Here is a 20020-nt window from a genome sequence, read left to right on the forward strand (position 1 = left end):
AAATTCATTTTATTCTCTTTTAAAAGGCTACAAAGGCTACAAAATGTGAGGCAGGAAAAGGGAAGGGGCAGTTCTCTTGCTGTTGGAGTTTTTAGGTGCATGGCTAAGAGAAAAGCCACACAAGAACAACAGCATGGGAAGAGTCCAAGGCTGTCCCAGCAGCTGTGAGGGAAGGGCAGCCTGCAGGGATGCACATGGGAGGCCCTCAGCAGGACACAAGGCACTTTAGGCAGTGAAATAACATCTTGCTGGAGAAAGGAGCATTCCTGGCAGTACAGCAGCCCTGCAAAGTGCTAAGTGGAACCTTTCACCGGATTTTCTCTTCCTTCCTCTCCACTGCCTGTTGCATGCCAGTGGGTAGGAAATACCTCCTGGCTGGTGCTTGTGTTGGCAGGACCCTAAGGCCTGTTTCCTCCTGTAGGAATCCCCCCAAGGTACTGTGCCAAGGGACACTTCTCTGTCACTCATCCCTGGCAGGTGCTGCTGACCCTGGGAAGGTGAGTGGGAGCTACTGAGGGCAGCATGGCATGGGACAGGCACAGCCCAAAGGTCTGGAAGGTTGGCAGAACATCACTCTTGGTGAGTCCCTGGCAGCTCTGGGATGTACAAAATCCCAGGACAGCCACTGTGCACATGGAAAAAGTGCCAGAGAATGGCTGTGGCTGCACTCAGTGCTCTGCTGTCCCTCCATTCAGAGTGGAGGAGTGGCAGTACAGACTGGGGATTAACACAGCAGTAGGGCAGGATGCTCAAACAGAAATATAGGCCAAAACACTATCAAATACCCTGCATTAAAGAGCTTATAACACATTTCCTGACATATTGATGTAAGCAAAGGTTAATCTTTCCTGGGGTCACTTGCAAGCACTTTCAGAGTTATACTATGCTGATTCTGCAGTCTGCTTTAAGAATACAGGGCTTAGATTGGGGAGCTGGAAGTCAGCGGACCACTTTTCCTCCAGCTACCTCAGGAATAAAGATTTTTGCCTCTTATCTCTTACTTCCTGATTGTTTTTATGCTTGGAGGGCCTGCAGAGAGCTCTGCCTGAAGTGTGTGGGCCCCTCTGAGCAGCTTGCTCAGCGTGGTACCATGGGAGGTGCAGGTGGGACAGGAGGAAATCTGGCACTTTTCTCCCAGCACCCTGCACAGCAGGCCAGGTTTGAAGCCCCTGTGCTGAACCAAGCAGGACAGGTTCCCACACTCTGCAGTGTTTCATTCTGATGAATCAGCGTTTCTCACTGGGACTTGGCTCCACCAGAAGATTTCCAGCCAGATTTAATCAGAGAGGCTTGAAAGCCATCCAAAACACAGGCCAGGAAAGGATAACTACAAAAATATAGCAGCTTTTTCACATTTTCTGAATTGTTTGGTAATTACATTTGTTGGAGATACAATTCATGCACGATTGTTTAGAGTTGTCCCTGCAACATTTATCAGCTCACGCACAATTATCTTTCTTTCCTTGCAGAACCAGACTGTAATCAGTTCTATAAACCCTCTGAGATATTTGTTTGAAGACAATGTTTTTTTGTAGGGAATAGAGATGGTAAAAGTGTTTTCAAAACTGCAGCCAAAGAGAAAGTCAGTAATCACACAAATGGAAAATACAGATTTTTCTAACCTAGTGAAAACGGATTAATGCAGAGTTAATTCTTTCCTCTTTCTGCTTTTTCTTATTACTCCTTATTTTTTATTTGACTTGCTAAACTGCACAAAACTCTGGTGCATTGCCATGGCTCAACCTTTTTCTAAGGATAAGAAGTTATATTGGTATTACATCAGTACAGTTCAAGTGCTTCGACCTTTTTAATTTCAATGCAGCTGCACCAGTAAATGCTTTATCCTAGTCTGGGAAATGAATAAGGGAGATAGCTGTGACAAACTGTTATGCTGAGATGGCCATGCCCACACCACACTCAGGATTTATTTGTCTCAGCCTGTTGGTAGGAAACATTTCCTACCTGGCACAGTTACAGTGGTTAAAACCAAGCAAACATTGTCTGTGCATCAGGCCATAAGGATGAAATGTTGTCGAAAGTCTCTGGCTGCTTTGTGCTCCTATAGCAATATATGGTATCTATAAATCTGGTTTAGCAGCCTAATTAATCAGAGCTACAGCAATTTGCATCACTGGGGCTGCTCAGCCAGAGCACGAAGTAAATTCACATCCTGGAGCTGGCTGCTGCCCCTTCTTGTGTTGTCTCTATCCTCGTGTGACTCCACTGACAGCCCAGCTTTATCCTCAGCTCACTGTGCCAGGAGAGGAGCTGCTGCGTTTCTTTGCTCCTCAGACAAACTCCAGCATTTTTCCTCCCTTCCTCCAGAGGGTTGTGAGCATGGTCATGTCCAGAAATTTTCCCTGGACTGATTCAAGCCATCAGTGGAAGTTCTGTCCCTCTGGTCCCACTCCATTGTCTTCATGTCCCACCACCATTCCCTTGTCTGCTCTTTTCCCTCTCCCAGGCAGCTTCTGCCTTCAGACACCACTGGGGAAGCCTGGGTGCAGAGAGCTGGGTTTGGCTGGAGGGCTTGGCTTTGTTTTGGCAGAGCTTGTGTCCCTCCCTGGCTCATCCTGGGCTGCTGAGTGTGCTACCAACCTTCCTCCTTAATGACTCTGGTTGTGTTTCGTGGTGCCCAAGCCCTCTGAGAGGCTGTTCTTGATAAAGAATTCACCCCAACCACTCGCTGTGGGTGATCTTGTGACTCAGGGACATCTGTGGGATGGGGTGAGCAAGGACAGAGCCACAGCTGTCCTGTTTGGCAGTGCTGCAGCAGAGCTTCCTGTGCCTGTCCCCATGCTGCCAGCCCCTCTGGGGGACGGGAGTATTTAAGATTAACACAGCAGTAATTTTAATCTATTTTTTTTCAGAAATAAAACTATACAGAGGATTTATTTGTCTGCTGGTGTCTAAGAAAAAGGGACAAAATAATGGCTGTCCAGGCAGCAATTGGGTGTTAGCTGGAAGAGAAGTATCTGGATGCCTTGGATTGAGAAACCCCAAGCATCAAGGATGTGACTATTGAGGGTTTGAAGTTTGCTTCTTGCTAATGTAGGTGCTATCTGTAAAATGCAGCTCTGGATCCTGAGCATGCATAACAAGCTTGGTTGCTCAGACCTCCTTTTGTCTAGAACCAAGCAGCATAGTTAAAGATACAACTTTTTTCTGTGTAAGAGTAAATAAAATTATAGTTATCTTCAAATCAGTTCTTAAAATCAGTATTTATACAGTGCCATCAGTGGAGAGTTTTCCTGGAGAACAGTTCTGTTGCTTTCTCCAGGGAGACAACAGTCTGGTGGTATAAAACATAGATTTTTAATTAGTGTTGTTTGGCTTCAGTGCATTACTTGCATCAGAGCTACAAAGCTGAGTGGAGATTTGTAGACTTGAACTGGACTAAAACTAGAAAAATGAGACAAGAGAACATGTGTTGCAGGGTTAATGAGAATGAAAGATTACTGCAGTAATATAGTCAGAAAGTCACAGTCAGTGTATTATCACAGCAAGCAGCACTGGTCTTCCTATTTTTAGGTTCAGTCCTTTTTGAGGGAAGATTAGCTTTTTGCAAAGAGTGTTTCAAGAGAGAATGAGCAGAGGGCTAATGAAAGCAGGTCCAGGCATTAGGCACTGAAGACAAAAAGCAATAGCCAGAGAAGTGGATGAAGGCAGAAGCCACTGGAAAGGTTTGGAAAAAAACAAATCCAGTCTTGCAAAAAGAAACAAAATATTTGCTTAAAATGAATATATGCTTTGGATATGTTTTTGGACATAAAGTAATAACCAAAAAGTATTTCCTAAGAAGAGACTCCAGGAAGATTCCAGTCTGAGAGCTACAACAAAACTTTTGTTACTACTATTTTTATTTCCAAGATCTTCATCACATGCTTAGAATATCCTCATTAATATTCCTTTTTTCCCCCCCAACAAAATAGTGAAATCAAAGACTCCCTTGGAAAGGTAGACATTTCTGATATTCTTGGTGAAATATCTGAATTTTGTGGTGAAATTAGAAATTTCTATGTGTAAATTGTGGGTTTTGAGAAAAGGGCATTTTCTGGAGGAAATATTTCAATAGAAAAATTTCGGTTATTTCTAATGGCTTGAAAAGCTTTTTGGCTTTTGCAGAGAGAAACAAGAAATGTCTCCAGAGGTCTGGATACCATTGAAGGCACCCCTGGACTGAGTTAACCTGCCATGTCCTCTCCAAATGTATTCCTTTTCCCTTGAAATATATTTACCTCTGACTCAAGCAGGGGGTAGTCCTGGCACTCCTGTAACTGAACTAAGAATCAGCTCATTTATTTTTAAGTCACACATGCCACCTTGTAATAAAAGGACTCATGTGACAGTTTAACAATTCCTTGTAAAATTCATCCTTTCACAGCCTTTGATGACTCAATGTGCACCTTTCAGCATGAACCACATCTGCCCACCTATTTCACATTTCTGTTCATCTGTACATTAACAAACATGCTAAGTGTGCCCAAAACAGGTAAGTCATTACTGGTTCTTGACTGAAACAAGCATTTTCTTTCTTCTGGAATAATGCAGGGGAACCATTCTTAGAACAAGCTTCCTCAGGAGAAAGGATGGATCTAGAAGTGCTGTACAGGTTTTCTTTGAGGAAACTTTTCCATGACATGGGAGCATTTAACAGCACTGGTATCCTTTTCCATCAGGAAAATCATGGATCAGTGAAAAAAATGAAAGATAGTAACACAGTCTGAAATTAATTTAAATCCTGCCATGAGTAGAATTTTAACATGCATGAAGTGCAACGTCAGCAACTCCCCTAACTCACAGTGGGGGTGTCCTTGTCCTGGTTAAGTATCACTGTGTTGGTACTGTGTGTGGAGGTACTCAAACAATAAAAAGTAGCAACCTACAACTTATATGAGTGTATTAGCCCTACAGCACAGGAGAAAAATGCAAAGGAAGAGTGATTCCTCGCCTATAATGAAAGCAGCACAATCTGGGTGCTCTGGGGTGCTGGGTTTAAGTACAAGCAGCTTGGTTACACTGCAGCTGTCTCAACAAAACAAGGTCATTATCCAAAGTCCAATGTACAGGAAATACAAGAGTGTCTGAGGGATCCAACCCTCCCTCCCATGCCCCAAAATGTTGATATCTAATTGAACCTCAGAGCTACATACAGTTATGCTAATCTGATTTGTTTCCTGCTCTCCTCCTGCCCTCTTGGTAGTCAAAATTCTCTGTCAAACAGTTTGTTCCCATCATACTCCTGATGCACGGGGTAGGGAATAAGTGGCACTGAGAAATCCTCACTTCTTCCTTTGCAAGGGAAGCTCTGGATCACCTGGGAGTCTGGTTTTGCAGTAGCTGTACTTTGATACATCAGCACAAAGGAGATGAGCCACAAAGAATAAAGGTTTATTTCTGCATCTTCCCAAACAACATCCTTAAGAAACCTTTGTCTCTATTACAAGAAAAATAAAAAAATCCAGCACATATTATTACAAGAAAAAGAAAAGAATCCAGCATATATATAAGTTGCTACCACCTGCTTTTCATTTCATAAGGTATAAGTAGGGCTGAGCTTCCCATGGTCTAAAGCTAAATTGTCAGCACAAATCTGGCAGGAGATTTTAAAACACCTTTGGTGGTGTAGGAAGCAAAAGAACACCACTTGATTTTAAGATCAAAGACTGAGTTTACAGAGTTCACAAAAAATATTCTCTCCTCATTTATAATCAGCACAAATAAGTCATGCAAATCTCAGAGAGCTGTGATGGGGCCACACACTGATATTCTCCCCAGTGCTTCTCTGTATAGAGCCTCCACAGTATTTTCCTCTAGTTCAGACAAGGACCACAAATACCAGGTGTCCTTTGGGGAGGATGGGAAGCTCACTGGTCTGAGGCAAGAGCATGTTATGTAATGTATGTGGCAAAATTAATTTTGCTGGGAGATAAGGGAAATACCATAAATAGCCGACAGACAGCTTGAGAGAGGGAGCGAGTGAGCACTCCTGAGCCTCTCAAAGCTCTGGCTGGCTGTGCCTTTCATCAGCAGAGTCACTGAGGGATATCTGCCATTCCAGAACAGATAACCTTTGCTCCATCCAAATGCTATTATTTTAGCAGTTATGTCTTTAAGTGGTAGATTAGTTAACCCTCATTTTCTCGTGTACTCAGACGTGGCTCGAGGTGGTGCTCCATGGGTGAAGCAGAACACAGAGTGCCCCTTCAGCAGACCCCTGCAGTCCCCAGAGATGGTTCAAACATGAGAGGTACTTTTCCTAGGTACTTTTTTCACTCTCCTTCTCAGCTGACTATAAGATTTCTCAAAGACCTTCTTTCTGATGCCACCACTACATCTCATGCTGCTCAGGGCTGTCAACCTATATCTCCATCGTGCCCCACACACAGCCAGCAAAGCTTTGCTGGCCCCAGGGATAGTGAGTGCTGCTGGCAGGTCTTGTTGCCCACTGAGGTGGTTGAGTAGCACTGCTGGGCACCCCAGCAGCATGGAGACTGTCAGCCCACCCTCCAGCCCATCCCTGTTGCAGAGTATTTCTAGGAAATGATGTGGTCAAAAACCAGCAAGAGACTCCTTTTGGTTGTTATCTATTGTTTTTTTGTGGTTTGGTGCAACATCTCAGGGTCTATGGCCTTCTATGGCCTCTCGTTCCACTGCCTCTCGTCCCATTGCTGGCACCATGGAGCAGAGCCTGGTCCATCCTTTGATCCCTCCCTGCAGGCACTGACAGACAGGATGAGGTCTCTTCTCAAGGCTGAACAGCCCCAGCTCCCTCAGCCTTTCCTCAGTGAGATGCCTCAGTTCCTTCATCATCTTTGCCATTCTCTGCTGGACCTGCTCCAGGAGCTCCACCTCTCTCCTGTACTTATGAGTCCCAAACTGGACACAGCACTCTGAGCAGAGTGGCAGCATCACCTCCCTGACCTGCTGGCACTGCTCTTCCTAATGCACCCCAGGATCCCATTGACCCTCTTGGCACAGGGACACGGTGCTGGCTCAGGGACAGCTCATTGTCCATCAGGACCCTCAGGTCCTTCTCCCCGGAGCTGCTTCCCAGCAGGTCAGTCCCAGCCCGTCCTGGTGCTGGGGGTTGTTATCCCCCAGTGCAGGACCCTGCATTTGCCCTTGCTGGATTTCAGGAGGTTCTCTGCCCATCTCTCCATCCTGTCGAGGTCCTTTCCAAGGCCTGCAGGGCTCTCTGGGGTATTGGCCCTTCCTCCAGCCTTGTGTCACCAGAGAAATCACTGAGGAGGAATCTGCCCTCAGCCAGGTCATTGATGAATAAGTAAAACAGTCCTGGGCCTTGTATTGGACCTTGGGGGCCACCACTGGTGACAGGCCTCCAACTGGACCCTGTGCCACTGAGTAGCAACCTCTGGGATCTGCCATTCAGCCAGTTCTCACTCCACCTCACTGTCCACTCACCCTGTCCTCACTTCTGGAGTTTGGGAATGCGGATGCTGTGAGGGACAGTGTCAGAGCCTTGCTGAAGTCGAGGCAGACAGCACCCCCTGCTCTCACCTCACCCATCCAGGTAGCTGTTTCATCATAGAAATCAATCAGGCTGGTCAAACATGACTTACCTTTAGCAAATCCATGCTGACCTCTCCTGATCACCTTCTAGTCATCCATATGGAGACAGACAGCCACCACTTTGACCTGTGTATCAAAAGCTTTCTTCTTTTTTATCCTCTCTCTTTTTTTTTTCTTTTCACCCATCACTGGCAGTTTTCCTTGGACAGGGGGAATAAATTATGTGTCATCTTTTGATGGAGATGTGTCAACTGAAGCTGGTGTGATGTGACTCAGACTTGTTTCACTTGCAATGTGTAGTTCAAGTTTGAAGCAAGCCAGGCCTCCAGAAGTGAGAGTCATGCACAAGAACTCACTCCTCCATCCTCCTCCTCTTTCTTCTGGGTGGCAGAGCAGTGTGCCTGTGGTCAGTCCTGGCTGTGCACATCCCAAGGGCACGGGGATGTGACAATTCCCCTGAACCCAGGCTGTGTATTTTCCACACCTCCTCTCAGAAGTAACTGAGCAAGCCCATCAATTGGGGTGGTGGAATGTGGGGCAGAGCAGTTAAAAGAGGGAGGAAGAGTTTGCCCCATGATTTCTGTTGTGATTTCCTAAATAATATTGACTAAAGAGGGTTTCATGGCACTGAATTCTAACACATGGTCTCAGCCTTTTCCATGAGTCCCTTGGCACATCTATGCATCTTTAACTAGTGGGGAAGGCAGAAATGTGATTAAAATGCAAAACCAGGGACATCCCGTTGCCCACAGTAACAAGTTAAATGCTGCAGAATTCATCCCTGTTACACAGAGCAGTTCTTTCTTGATACAAATCTTCCCAGAAAGGCCTTGAGGTCAAAATTTAGCTGAGAGGAAAGAAGGAAAAGGAGAATGTCCAGAAAACATTCATTAATGCAGAGCAGTGTTCTAAACAATAAATATTTCAAAACCAGACAAAGGTCAAAAACTGAAATAAACTCTGATCAAGGTCACCATTTACTTCAACATAAATATCCTCTGAACAGTCTGATCTTTTTTTTCACTTGAGCAAAGCTTAATAGAAGGACTTCCATGCAAATATCATTTAGAAAAAGGAAAAACAGCAGGAAAGCCCCTCAGACAGTCCAAACTTAAAACCATTTAAAATGAGTTTAAAATCATGACCCCTTGAGATAAAGTATTTCATCTAGGCTGAGTGACATATACATTACATACAGTGCTTTAAAACCCAGAGTGAGAAAAGATCCCCTGACTTCAGCACATATATCACATTTGTGAACGTTGGCTGCTTTGCTTTCATTACCATTCCCTTCCTTGTCAGCACCCCAGCTAAAGTAAAGGCAACTTTCACAAACACCCAGTGGGAAGATTAAACCACGACAATGTACATTCATATGTGGGGTAAAGTCAATATTACACAGCTCCATTTACTTTACTTGAATGTGACTCACAAAATATGCACAGTAGGAAATGCATTTTTGAGGGACTTTGGGAACTTTCTTGAATTAGCTTCAATTATTTGCTCAACACTGGTCATTGGCATAGAACATGTGAAAGAAGAAGTAAAATTTAATAGTAAATCCTCTAATTTATGAAAATAAAGAAATAGAAACCTTCATTCCATTCCCCATGTACTCTTATTTCCAGTGGTTGCAGCTTATCATCACTTTGGAGCAGCTCCCCATATGTTAAAGATTCCCTATTTCCAGGTTGCCTTTACTTCTGCAAATGTCCAAGGAAGATGAAAAAATTGAAAGTCAGGCTGATGTTCTCTGAAAGGGCAGCCTTCTTTCCTAGTCAATAAATAGAGCCTTAAAATCCTCTTCTGACAGCCTTGGAATTGCACCTCCAGCACTAATGCCAAAGCTGTGATTTAAAGTTGTAGGCACGATTCTCTCCTCAATTACAGCAATGCAAATCTTTAATTTCAAATAAGTTGTCAGAGTGACTTTTGGGAGAGAATTGCTGGACTGGCTGTGGACAAGATGAGAGCTGGATCTTATCCCACAGTCCTTTAAAGCATTATTCCTTGGATCGCAGCATTGCATTCTCACATTTATAGTTATGCCCCTATTATACACATCTTCACAGAGGAGCAAAAATCTGTGAACACCCACAAATGCTTCTGACTCTGTGTGGAAATCTAGAAGTGCAAATCAGCAAGAAACACTGCTGAGTTTTCCTCCCTAACCTGTGACATGCATTTGAAAATGAAGAGGTTATTTTTAATTATAATTGACATTTTTTCCCCCTGGTTGTCCCAGAGAAGGCATTTATCTTGCTAGAAAAGTGGTGCCACTTTTAATATTGCCACAATGGGAGCTTGGTGGAGGAAGCTGTGAACAGGCCTTTAGGGAGCTTCAAAAAGCATCTGTTAGACTGCAAAGTTTAAAGCCAGGCAATTTGATTTTCCCAGTCCTTCAGAGGGTCTCAGACTAAGAGGGAAAGTAGATCTTTCTCCTCTGCCTGCACTGCAGCCCGTGGGGCTGGGTTCATGGCAGCTCTGCTTTAGGTGGGCACCTCCATGCCAGGGATGCAGCTACACTCCCAGTCCCCCAAACCTTCCATCTGGGACATGTTGCAGCCCCAAGGCAGGGCATGCTGAAATGTTGTACCTTGCTCTCTCACCCCCACTTTTTCCTGGAAAGAAAAATACAGGTTCAAACCTAAGTTCAATCTCCTGAAACTGGGACAAGATTTCCCTTGGCAGGTCTGTCTGCTATTGCCATGTTCTATACATGACTCTCTCTGCTGGTTCCCTTTGTCCTTCCTTACCCCTCCACCCTGTGCCAGCCCCTGCTAAGTCATCAAATGTGGTTCAGGGATATATGAACATGGTCAGAAAATGCACTAAAGTGCAGAAAACATGTTTAAATTAAGAAGTGGCATCAGTTAGGCAGAGTGCAACTCTTTTCCTGGGGATGCAAATATCAGCACAGCAAAGCACTTTCTGAATGAGACAAGCTATTAATATTTTTAAGGGCTTTGAAAATAAATTTGAGGACTGGAAGAATATGCAGCATTGAAAAAAAAAAAAAAACCCCAAAAAAACTCCTGTGAAGCCTTCTGTCCTGGGATTGTCCCTGAGTACAGGCACAAGTCCTGTCCCAGTTTTTGCAGTGTCTGCTAAACCAGCCTGTCCAGAGGTTATTATTAGTGCCAGCTACTGCAGAAGCAACACCAGATTTTTGTTTTTCTCTGCAAACAAACATTTAAGCCATTCTGGCACTTCTATCACGCCTCAGGGGGAAAAATGCCCTTGGACATCAGATCTGTCAAATTTTAGTAACTACCTGTAGCAGGAGTGTAACATCTCCTGTAGGCACCAGACTGACACAGCCCGGCTCAGCTTTCTCCTGTTGAGAGGACTCCTGTGAGCTACAGAGATCTCTGGGAAACCTCAAATCTCATGGCCTGGTGTGGAGGAGACAATTATGCAATCTCTTCTGGGTTCCTGGAGAAGAGCCTGAGGATGATGAGGGCTGGGAAAACTCAACCAGGACAGCAAAGCCAAAGCCCAGCAAGGTGTGGGAATCCAGGGCTTCCCTCTGGCTGCCCTGGAAGGTCTGGGACCCTGGCAGGGGTCAGGAACCCCCCTGGACAGAGCCCCCAGAGATACTGTCTGTGATCTCTGTCCATGGAAAAGAGTTTTCAATCTTACAGGATGAATTACAAGCTCTGAATGTTTGATATAAGTAATAATTAAGTGTAGTACGGGTGCAAAAGTAAAATTTTAGGATTCTAGATAAGGAGTCCAAAGGGGACAAGATGGAAGAAATTGGGTGTGTCTTGTCCTTTTTCTCCTTCTTCATGCCCTCCATGTTTCACTGTAGTGTTGGCATTTTTCTGTTGGTTTAGGCTGGGGACACACTGTCCAACGTAGGTGACAGATATTGGCACGTTATTGTAAATCCAGCACAGGTAGTTTCTGGTATTTAATGTTTGTAACATCCCACTGAGGGCAGAGCCCCACACGCTGCCCTGCAGGACAGACCTGCGGCAGGGCAGCAGAACATGTTAGAGATAAACAGAATAAACAACCTTGAAACCAGCACAGACGAATTATGGCTTCTTCTTTGGCAATGGGGCAGAAAGACAGAGACTTTCTACAATCTCGGAATCATCAATACCGCAGATTCTGACAGCAGGGAGTCTCAGTGCCATCAGGCCTTTTGAGATCCCAGCAGCTGGAGAGGATGCTGATTGCTTTTAGAAGGACCACTTTGGGAGGAGCTCTACCTGCTGGTGAGTGGTACTAATGACTTTTCAAAACAAGAAGTTCAGATCTTGTACTGTTAGGTGTTAGCATGGTAATAATTGGGTAAAACACTGCTTGGGCACTACAAAGTGTGCAGCAATGGAAACTGCAGCAGTCCATGCAGCAGCAATGGACTAAATATACTTAAGGATGCAGCAGAATTGGGATAAGATCTGTAGTTTATTGGGATGGTATCTTATAATTTCAGAAACCCAAAACACCAGAGCTGAAATAAAATATCCTGCACCCACTACCAAAACAGAAAAAAAATATTTTCAACTGAAGTGGGAAAAAGTTAAGAGTTTTGTGCAAGGGATAAAAAATATTCTGTAATATGGCCAAAAAAATAAAAGAGTTGAGAGTGTTCCTTCACAGAGAAATCAATTTTGAAGTTATACCTGCTTTAGCAGTGCCCAAGGGAAAAATCAACAAAGAAACTGTGGCATTATAGAGAGCCCAAACCACAAGGTGAGGCTGGGCAGAATGTTCCCAGAAAATAAATATAGACCATCAAAAGCAGACAGGCATATAGGATTTGACTCATGGCCTGGTTAAGGCACAGTTCCCCTTCACAGGTAATACAGGGGCTGCCTTTTTACCAAGTTGCAAGCAAACTTGTAACCAAAACAAAATAAAACAAATAAACAAACACACACACACAAAAAAAAAACCAAAAAAAAAAAACCACACAAAATAAAAAAAGAAAGAAAAAAAAACAACCCCAGAGATGGAAATCCAGTTCTGGTCAGAAAAGTGGTCTGGGGAAGATTTTTACTTCATTATGAGAACATGAAATAAAACACATCTGAAGATTCACAGGCAGCAAATAGTGGCATCCATCGGAATAAACAACATTCAGTCCATCCAGATCAGCTGAATCTATGAGGTTGTGGTAGAAATCTTTGTCATTTGTTCATACAGAGCTAGGTGGGACTTGGGATCAGTCATGAGAGTAGAGCAAAAAAAGAAGGTGGAAATTTTGCCTGTGTATATAAAGCTAGCTCAGTTGGACCTTCCCAAATAACTAGTTTGTATTGGATTCAAATAAAAGTTCAGGTTGGTCTTATGTCCTATTTTGGCCTGTTGGCTCAGCATGCATCACAAAAGCACATGTATTTTCATTGATTACCTCCATCCACACTACTATTTTCAGTTCTTTTTGCTGCATTGTTGCATTGATTTCTCCTGCCCAAATCACATTATTGATTTTCCCTGCTCCCATTTCACATCTGTGCTTCTCTCAGCCACCCAGCAGATAAAGTAGGGAAAGTGTGGGATTAGTGCTCAGCTTACAGACACACATGCCCCTGAGGAATCTACCCACAAGAATAAATCCAAGGCTACTGCTCTGTTGCAGGGTCTGTGAATAATGTCATATGTGTAATTTTTTTTCTAGAATCCGAGGATTACATGGAAGTATAAAATGAGGATTGTGTGAAACACTCTGCTCTTGTTCTTTATCAGGGCAGTAACAAGCAGTTGAAGGCTAGCACTGAGCTTTTGGCTGCTCTGCCAAAAATATGTTGAAGGTCAGTTTTAGTTGAAATTATTAAGACACAGCTGAAAGGAAGACTTTTCTGCCAAGAATGGTTTCCAGCTGAGGACAGGGCTTGCAGTTGCAGCAGCTTTTAAGGGAAGGAAAGCACCTGGTACATCCCATGCCAAGTGTCTGGATTTTTTCAGATACTCGGCACCAGAGATGTTTAAGTTGTTGGGAAGTCACCTCCTGACTATGGATGCAATGGGTAATTACATTATTCAATTATTAAATTCTTTTCTTACATAGAAATGTACAACTTTAATTGTAAACTCAACAGTTCTTAGCGACAACCAGAAATTTATTATGCATCAGCAATGTTCATTTTTTTCAGCTTTTTGGTGAGAAGCTCATAGAACCACAGAATCACAGAACATTCTGAGCTGGAAGGGACCCACAAGGATCATTGAGTCCAACTTTGGGCCCTGCAAAGCACCAAACCCAAGAATCCCACCATGTGCCCAAGAATGTTGACCAAATGTTTATTGAGCTGTGCCAGGCTGGTGCTGTGACCGCTGCCTTGGGGAGCCTGTTCAGTGCCCAGCCACCCTCTGGGGGAAGAACCTTTGCCTAATATCCAACCTAAACCTGCCCTGACACAACTCCAGGCCATTCCCTGGGTCCTGTCACTGTCACCACAGAGCAGAGATCAGTGCCTGCCCCTCCTCTGCCCCTATGAGGAAGCTCTAAGTGCAGTGAGGTCTCCCCTCAGTGTCTTCCAGGCTGGACAGACCAAGAGCCCTCAGCTGCTCCTCACACGGCTTCCCCTGCAGACTCTTCACCATCTTTGTTGTCTTCCTTTGGCCACTCTCTAATAGTTCAATATCTTCCTTATATAGCAGTGACCAAAATTTGAGATATTCCACAAGAAAAAGAGTGTGTGTGTTTTTCAGAGTTGCAGTAATGTTTAATAAAATTACATTTAAAGTAATTGTTGTGTGTGCTGTTCCAAGCAGAGACATTTCCATGTAATGAACTGAAAAATTCTGTAACGTTTAAAAGATGATAGTCGGAATATTTTATTGAAATTCATCATCGATACAGAAAAAATACATTCTGAGTTTTTACATGAGATGGTGTTACAAATTTTACATGATAAAATGTTTAGTACCCAGCAATTATTCTGTAAGTAGAAATTATTTCTCTTGAATTATAAAGTCGCTCTGCATGCAAAATAATAACCTCATGCACAGTGCTGTTTCTTTCAGTCACTTCTAAACTGAAGCAAGAGAAAAGGCACACATAAAACAAACCTACCAAAGCAAGAATGGACAATTTGAATGCATGGGGAAAACAGTGCTGTCTGATTATTATTACTGTGCAGCTTCACAGGTCCCTTGGATGTTATTTCCTATCAACTTTATAGCTCTTTCATCCAATCCCCCAAGAATTTGTAACAAAATATTGTAGTCACAAGGGAATTATTTTCCTTTTCATATGAAAATCTCACGGTGACACTATGAAAATGGTGCTGCTTAACAATCTTTATGTGATGCTAAGCATTTGACAGACCTGTCTGTGACCACCTTAGAGAGGATTTACTAATGCTGGGAGATGAAACAGGAGCTCAGCATCACCTTACACTGAGCTACCCTTGCAAATCAGTCACAAAACAAGGTTTTCATAAATGTTTTCCCAGAGCAAGAAGAGAAGCACCAATATTGCTCTTAGGGGAAAAGGTGAGGGTGAACAAGCTGTTATGTTCTTGATTGCAGCACTGGGTGTAGCAATTACCCACTACAGAAACACCAACTTGCCCAGCTTGTGGGACTGATGAGCTCTGTGTAACTCACAGTGACAGATGAGCTCTTCTCAGGTGTTTGGGGAACTGGTTTTGGAATCAGAGGATACCTCTGCTCATACTCAAGTTAACCAGCTGAAGCAAAGGAAAAAGAAAAATCATATAGGCCCTTAGCTAAATATTCCAGGAGAAGCTCCTCTCTCCCATGGTGTCCCCTGTCTGGAGCAGGTGCTGATCCCCTGGATGTGCACATTCCCAGGATATGCTTCTCCACCATGACCAGGGGTCACAATCCAGGGCAAGGAGCAAAAGAAGCAACCTTTGCATTCTGGAGTTTCTTTTCACCATCCAGGAGCAGCAGGATGCTCAGCAGCCTCTCCTGTAGTGGAAGCAAATGTTGGGATCATGCAGATGATAGTAACATCTCACAGATTCTCCATGGGGTCTACTGATGAAAAGTGCAATGGACCATGACACATGGACTAAATTAATGTAAAAAAATCCTTTTTCAAGTTGATTTTAGCTGGAGGTGAGTTTTATGCTTGGTGTTTTCCCCAAGTTCCATGGTATAGTTAATTTAGCAGGCATGATCCCAGTGTGCATTATTGCAGCTGGTTCTGGGCATCCAGGCAGTTTCCCAGATAAAGTCTGGGGCATAAGAAACATGAAAAGCAACGTGAATTTTAAGCTGCTCTCTGAAAATTCCCTGAAATAGCTTGTTTTTAAGTCCCAACCTATGTTAGAGGGTTTGTAGCATCCTTCCAAAGGCAGAGAGACCTGGTTTCATGGCTGAGGCAGTTTTATTCCCAGTTAGAGCTGCATCAGCAGATAATCTGCACTGCTGGGGGACATTGAATGTCCACCTCACATCTGTGTGATCAACCCATGGTTGTTTATTATTCCGGTATTTTAAATCCTCATCTTCTTTAGCCATCGAGTAATCTCAAACCACTGCTTTCTAGCCTTTAAAATCAATTGATAAATAGCATTTCTTTTTCCTCCAAGGAATCAATGTACAATTACTTTGAACTGTTTCAAGAAAATAGGATTTTTGAGATACTATATCCTCCCTTTGCTCCCTTCAACAAGCTTGATTTAAAAAGCAAAGAGGAAGAAGAAGCACAAGTAGCACTGCAGACTTGACAGAAATGTGATGTTCTGCAGTCAAATTATATTGTGAAACTGGAATCTTTATTTTTAATCTCAAGTGTTTCTTTCCTTTGGTCACAGACTCCTGCCTCCACAGGAAAAAGTGGAGTTTCCAGGCTGTGTTTTAAATTCTAAGATTATATAGTATGGTATTTATTGGGAATTACCTGTAAAGAGATTCAGAACAAGAAATTAATCAGATGAAGCAGCAAGTTTAGAATTTAATGTGTATAGAACCTCAAAATCAGAGTGTCTGGGGTAATGAGTGAATTCATTCACATTCAAGATGTCTGATAAGTTTTTCCTGCCATCTAAGTTTCCAAAACAGGAATGAAGAGCTGCAGCACTGGGTCCATCAGTCAGTCAGTGGGAAACTCTGTAGTTGTATTTTCAAAGTCTACAGAATAAACCAGTAAACCTTGCCCTAGCAAGGTGGTTGCATTTGGGAGATGGGCCCTTATAACAGGAATTGGATTTTAGAGAAAAATACACACACACAGACTCACACCTGACTATTGTGAGAAATAACATTCTGAAATCTCTTCAGATATGATAGACCACAGTGCCATAACATCATCAAGGAAAAGATGCTTTTCTTCTTTTCTTCAGACAGACTTACAATTAAGTCGCTTTGAGATTACCTGGCACTGATAGCACAGGCTTTGCCAGAGAAGTTAAATCAGGCATCTTTGCAACACATCTCCCTCTTTGCAAGTCCAGCTCAAAGAATGCACAGGAATTTCCTCAGCTGCTTTCTTGGAAGAGTTCCTGTCTAGGACAGAGGAGCTTTCCAGGGACTTATCTTAAAAACACTATTTGAGTGTTTCAAAGGAAGGACAGACTAAAACTTTAACAAATGAAAAGGTAAGTTACATTTAAGGTTTTAGTTTCATTTCAGGATCTGTCTAGAATCATAACCCTTTTCCAATACATGACCTAAACCCTTAATTATTTATTTCCCTACTTACCAAGGGAAACAGCCATTAACCCAACAATTCAGTGTAATATAGTAGTGGTAAAAGCTAGAAATTAGACATAAAGAGCAAGAACATAAATGTGGAAGACTTCTTAACTGCAGAGAATTAGAAAATTATTAAAGGAGAGGATATATAGAATAAAAGGGAATAATGCTAGGATGTCATTATTATAATTTTATTAGGCCTGGGAGTTAAATAAAAGTGAAAACCTAAGAGGAAAGTCAAAACAATTGAATTTTAAGGGTCACTTTTATGAGAATAACTGAGATGGATTTGACTCAAGTGATAATATGGTCTGCAACCCCAAGGAACACCCGGTCCTGCAAACAACCTCAGGGCTCTTTGTCCTCATGCAAGCAAGACACACAGGTCTTTAAATCCAGGGGAGCCTGCAGTTTTACCCAGACTAGTTAAAGAAACAGCAAATTTCCCTGAAAACCACTGGGGCGAGATACTGGAAAAAGTATGTTCAAACATAGCAAAGAAGAGGAATATAAAATAACACCCCTGACTGCAGCACTGTGCCCTTGCCTTACATCATTTTGAGCACATTTCTCCTCCATTTAATACTAAAAGATAAAAAGCCAAGTGATGAGCTGCTCAGAAAGCTGCATCTGGGAGCAGTCAGGCAAAGGACATGGTGAGGCCATCCCTCCCTGCTGGCGTTTCTTGCTGTGTGGCTTCCCCTGCACTCTGACAACCTCTCTGTGCTTTCTTTCCGTGTGACAGGCAGGGAACACTGCTCCCAGTTTCACCTTGTAAGGCTTTCCTGTACCAGCATGCAATGAGCTCCTTCATTCCTCCTCATGGGAAGGAAAATGAAACAATCCTACCAAGGAATGCACTGAGTTTGCCTGTACCACTGGAGACCTCAGCAGACCAAAGTAAGCGAATAAAGGAATTTCAAATTATTTACGACAACAATTGCTGGAATTATTCTGAATGCAGCAGAGGGGGGAGGCAAGGATGGAGTTGATAAAGGCAGTTAAATTAAATTTATAAACAGTACAGAGACTGCCAAGAAAATCAGGATAAACACAAAGAAATTCTTTAAAACCCCTAGAAATTTCCAGCAACTAATGAGACTTCAAGGCATGACAATGGAAAAGTACAGATGAAACTGATTTTACTCAGGAAGATCTTTGTTTCATTGTTCACAGTAGAAGCTGAAGGTCATTTTCTAGTGATTGAGATCTATTTTCCCTGGAGAGAAAGAAAAATGTTAAAAGGTTTCATGATTATACTGGAACAGATAATTAGGCAGTAAGAAGTTGCACAGGTTGACAAGGCGCTGGACCCAGAAGACTTCCAGGCACAGAAAAGTGGCTGAGACAGAGACAAGAATTTGTGAACTGGAGCAGAGGAGAGGATTTGGCAATTCCACTACAGCAGGGACTCAGTTCTGCCACCAAAACAGCTGCATCCTCAACAGCTGCGCCCAAAACATCTGTGAAGGTCCAGCAGTTATGACAGAGAGCATCCAGATGTGTGACTTCCACAGCAGTAGTGAAAGCCAAATGGTGATTTCAGGCACTTGGTTTAGCATTAGATCCTGGTGTTTCCCAGTCAAGCCTTCACAATTTTATTCAGAAGGTGGCTGGGACAACACAGAGAGTCAGCAGAGGATGGTGAGGTAAATCAGCTCTAGAGGGAACTGATAGAAATTTAAATCAAAATATAGACTCATTCAAAGTTTGTATTGGGCTATGAAGGTAAGAATTAGCTTGTTCATGTTTCCTTTCACAATGCTAGTTAATCCTCTGATATATTAGTCTTTAAATATTCCAGTAACAGAAATATTGGCTTATCCACTGGTAAGACAGACTATAACGTCTTAATGACCAGCTCAGAGGAACTATTTGTGAGCTCAGTTCAGAATCCAGCATTTCTTGTTGAGTGGCTTAAGGCAAGCTGTTTGCCCTCTGAAAGACCTTCTAATTCCTGACACAAGAAAATTCCTTCCTTTTCTGATACAGCTGTAACTCCAGCAATATATCTTTAACTGCACTCATAGTAGTTTGTCTGGGCTGGTCAGGATGCTTCTTCTGCTCCAAGCCAAATTGAATTTCCCCTCAGTAATGTTAACTGCCATTTCTATTGTCCTTTTCTTAGACAGATTTAACACATCACTCTTAGGACTAGCTTGATGTCAATGGGCAGAGACCAACTGATGGCCTCTGTGGACATTAGAAAAAGTATATAAGCCTGTACATGAAGATCCAGTTATTCCTTATAGCCTATTCCTCAGCCTATTGTGAAAGATGTCAGGAAACCTTACTGTCCTACAGGCCTGTTCTGCCAAGGCAGGGTCAGCTTCATACTTCACTCTTTAATTTCAAATTAATTGTAACAGGCTATTTTGGAACAATTTATGCCATGAGGCTGACTATTTAATTTCCACCTTCATACTTAAAAAAAAAAAAAAAAATGGAAGGCTACTTTTTGTGTCCTTGGTTTTTGGGAGCATCTACAAGCAAATCACAGATTTTCAAGGGTAACATTCATTTCTATGGGCATTACTGGTTATGCTGAGTTGGATGGGTGCTCACCATCACTGACTAGCTGTCACAAGGTTTTCTTCAGCAAGTGGGAAATCATGGACTTTACTGGAGCTATACCAATTAATACCCCAGGGAATGGCAATTAGTGGCTCCTGTACATTTTTTCTCAGCATGTGCTAGGTCAGGAAAGATAAAGTCTTGTACTCTGATGATGATGATTTCTTTAATCCTTATGTAAGGAGAAGATTCTCTCTGAAAACCACATGCTTTGCCAAAATTCAGTCCAAGCTACAGGCTGAATTCTCCTGTCCTGGATGTGAATTTTGCATGCAATCTCACCTGA

The sequence above is a fragment of the Taeniopygia guttata genome, chromosome 1 (genome assembly GCF_048771995.1).
Source record: "Taeniopygia guttata chromosome 1, bTaeGut7.mat, whole genome shotgun sequence".
Lineage (NCBI taxonomy): Eukaryota > Metazoa > Chordata > Aves > Passeriformes > Estrildidae > Taeniopygia > Taeniopygia guttata.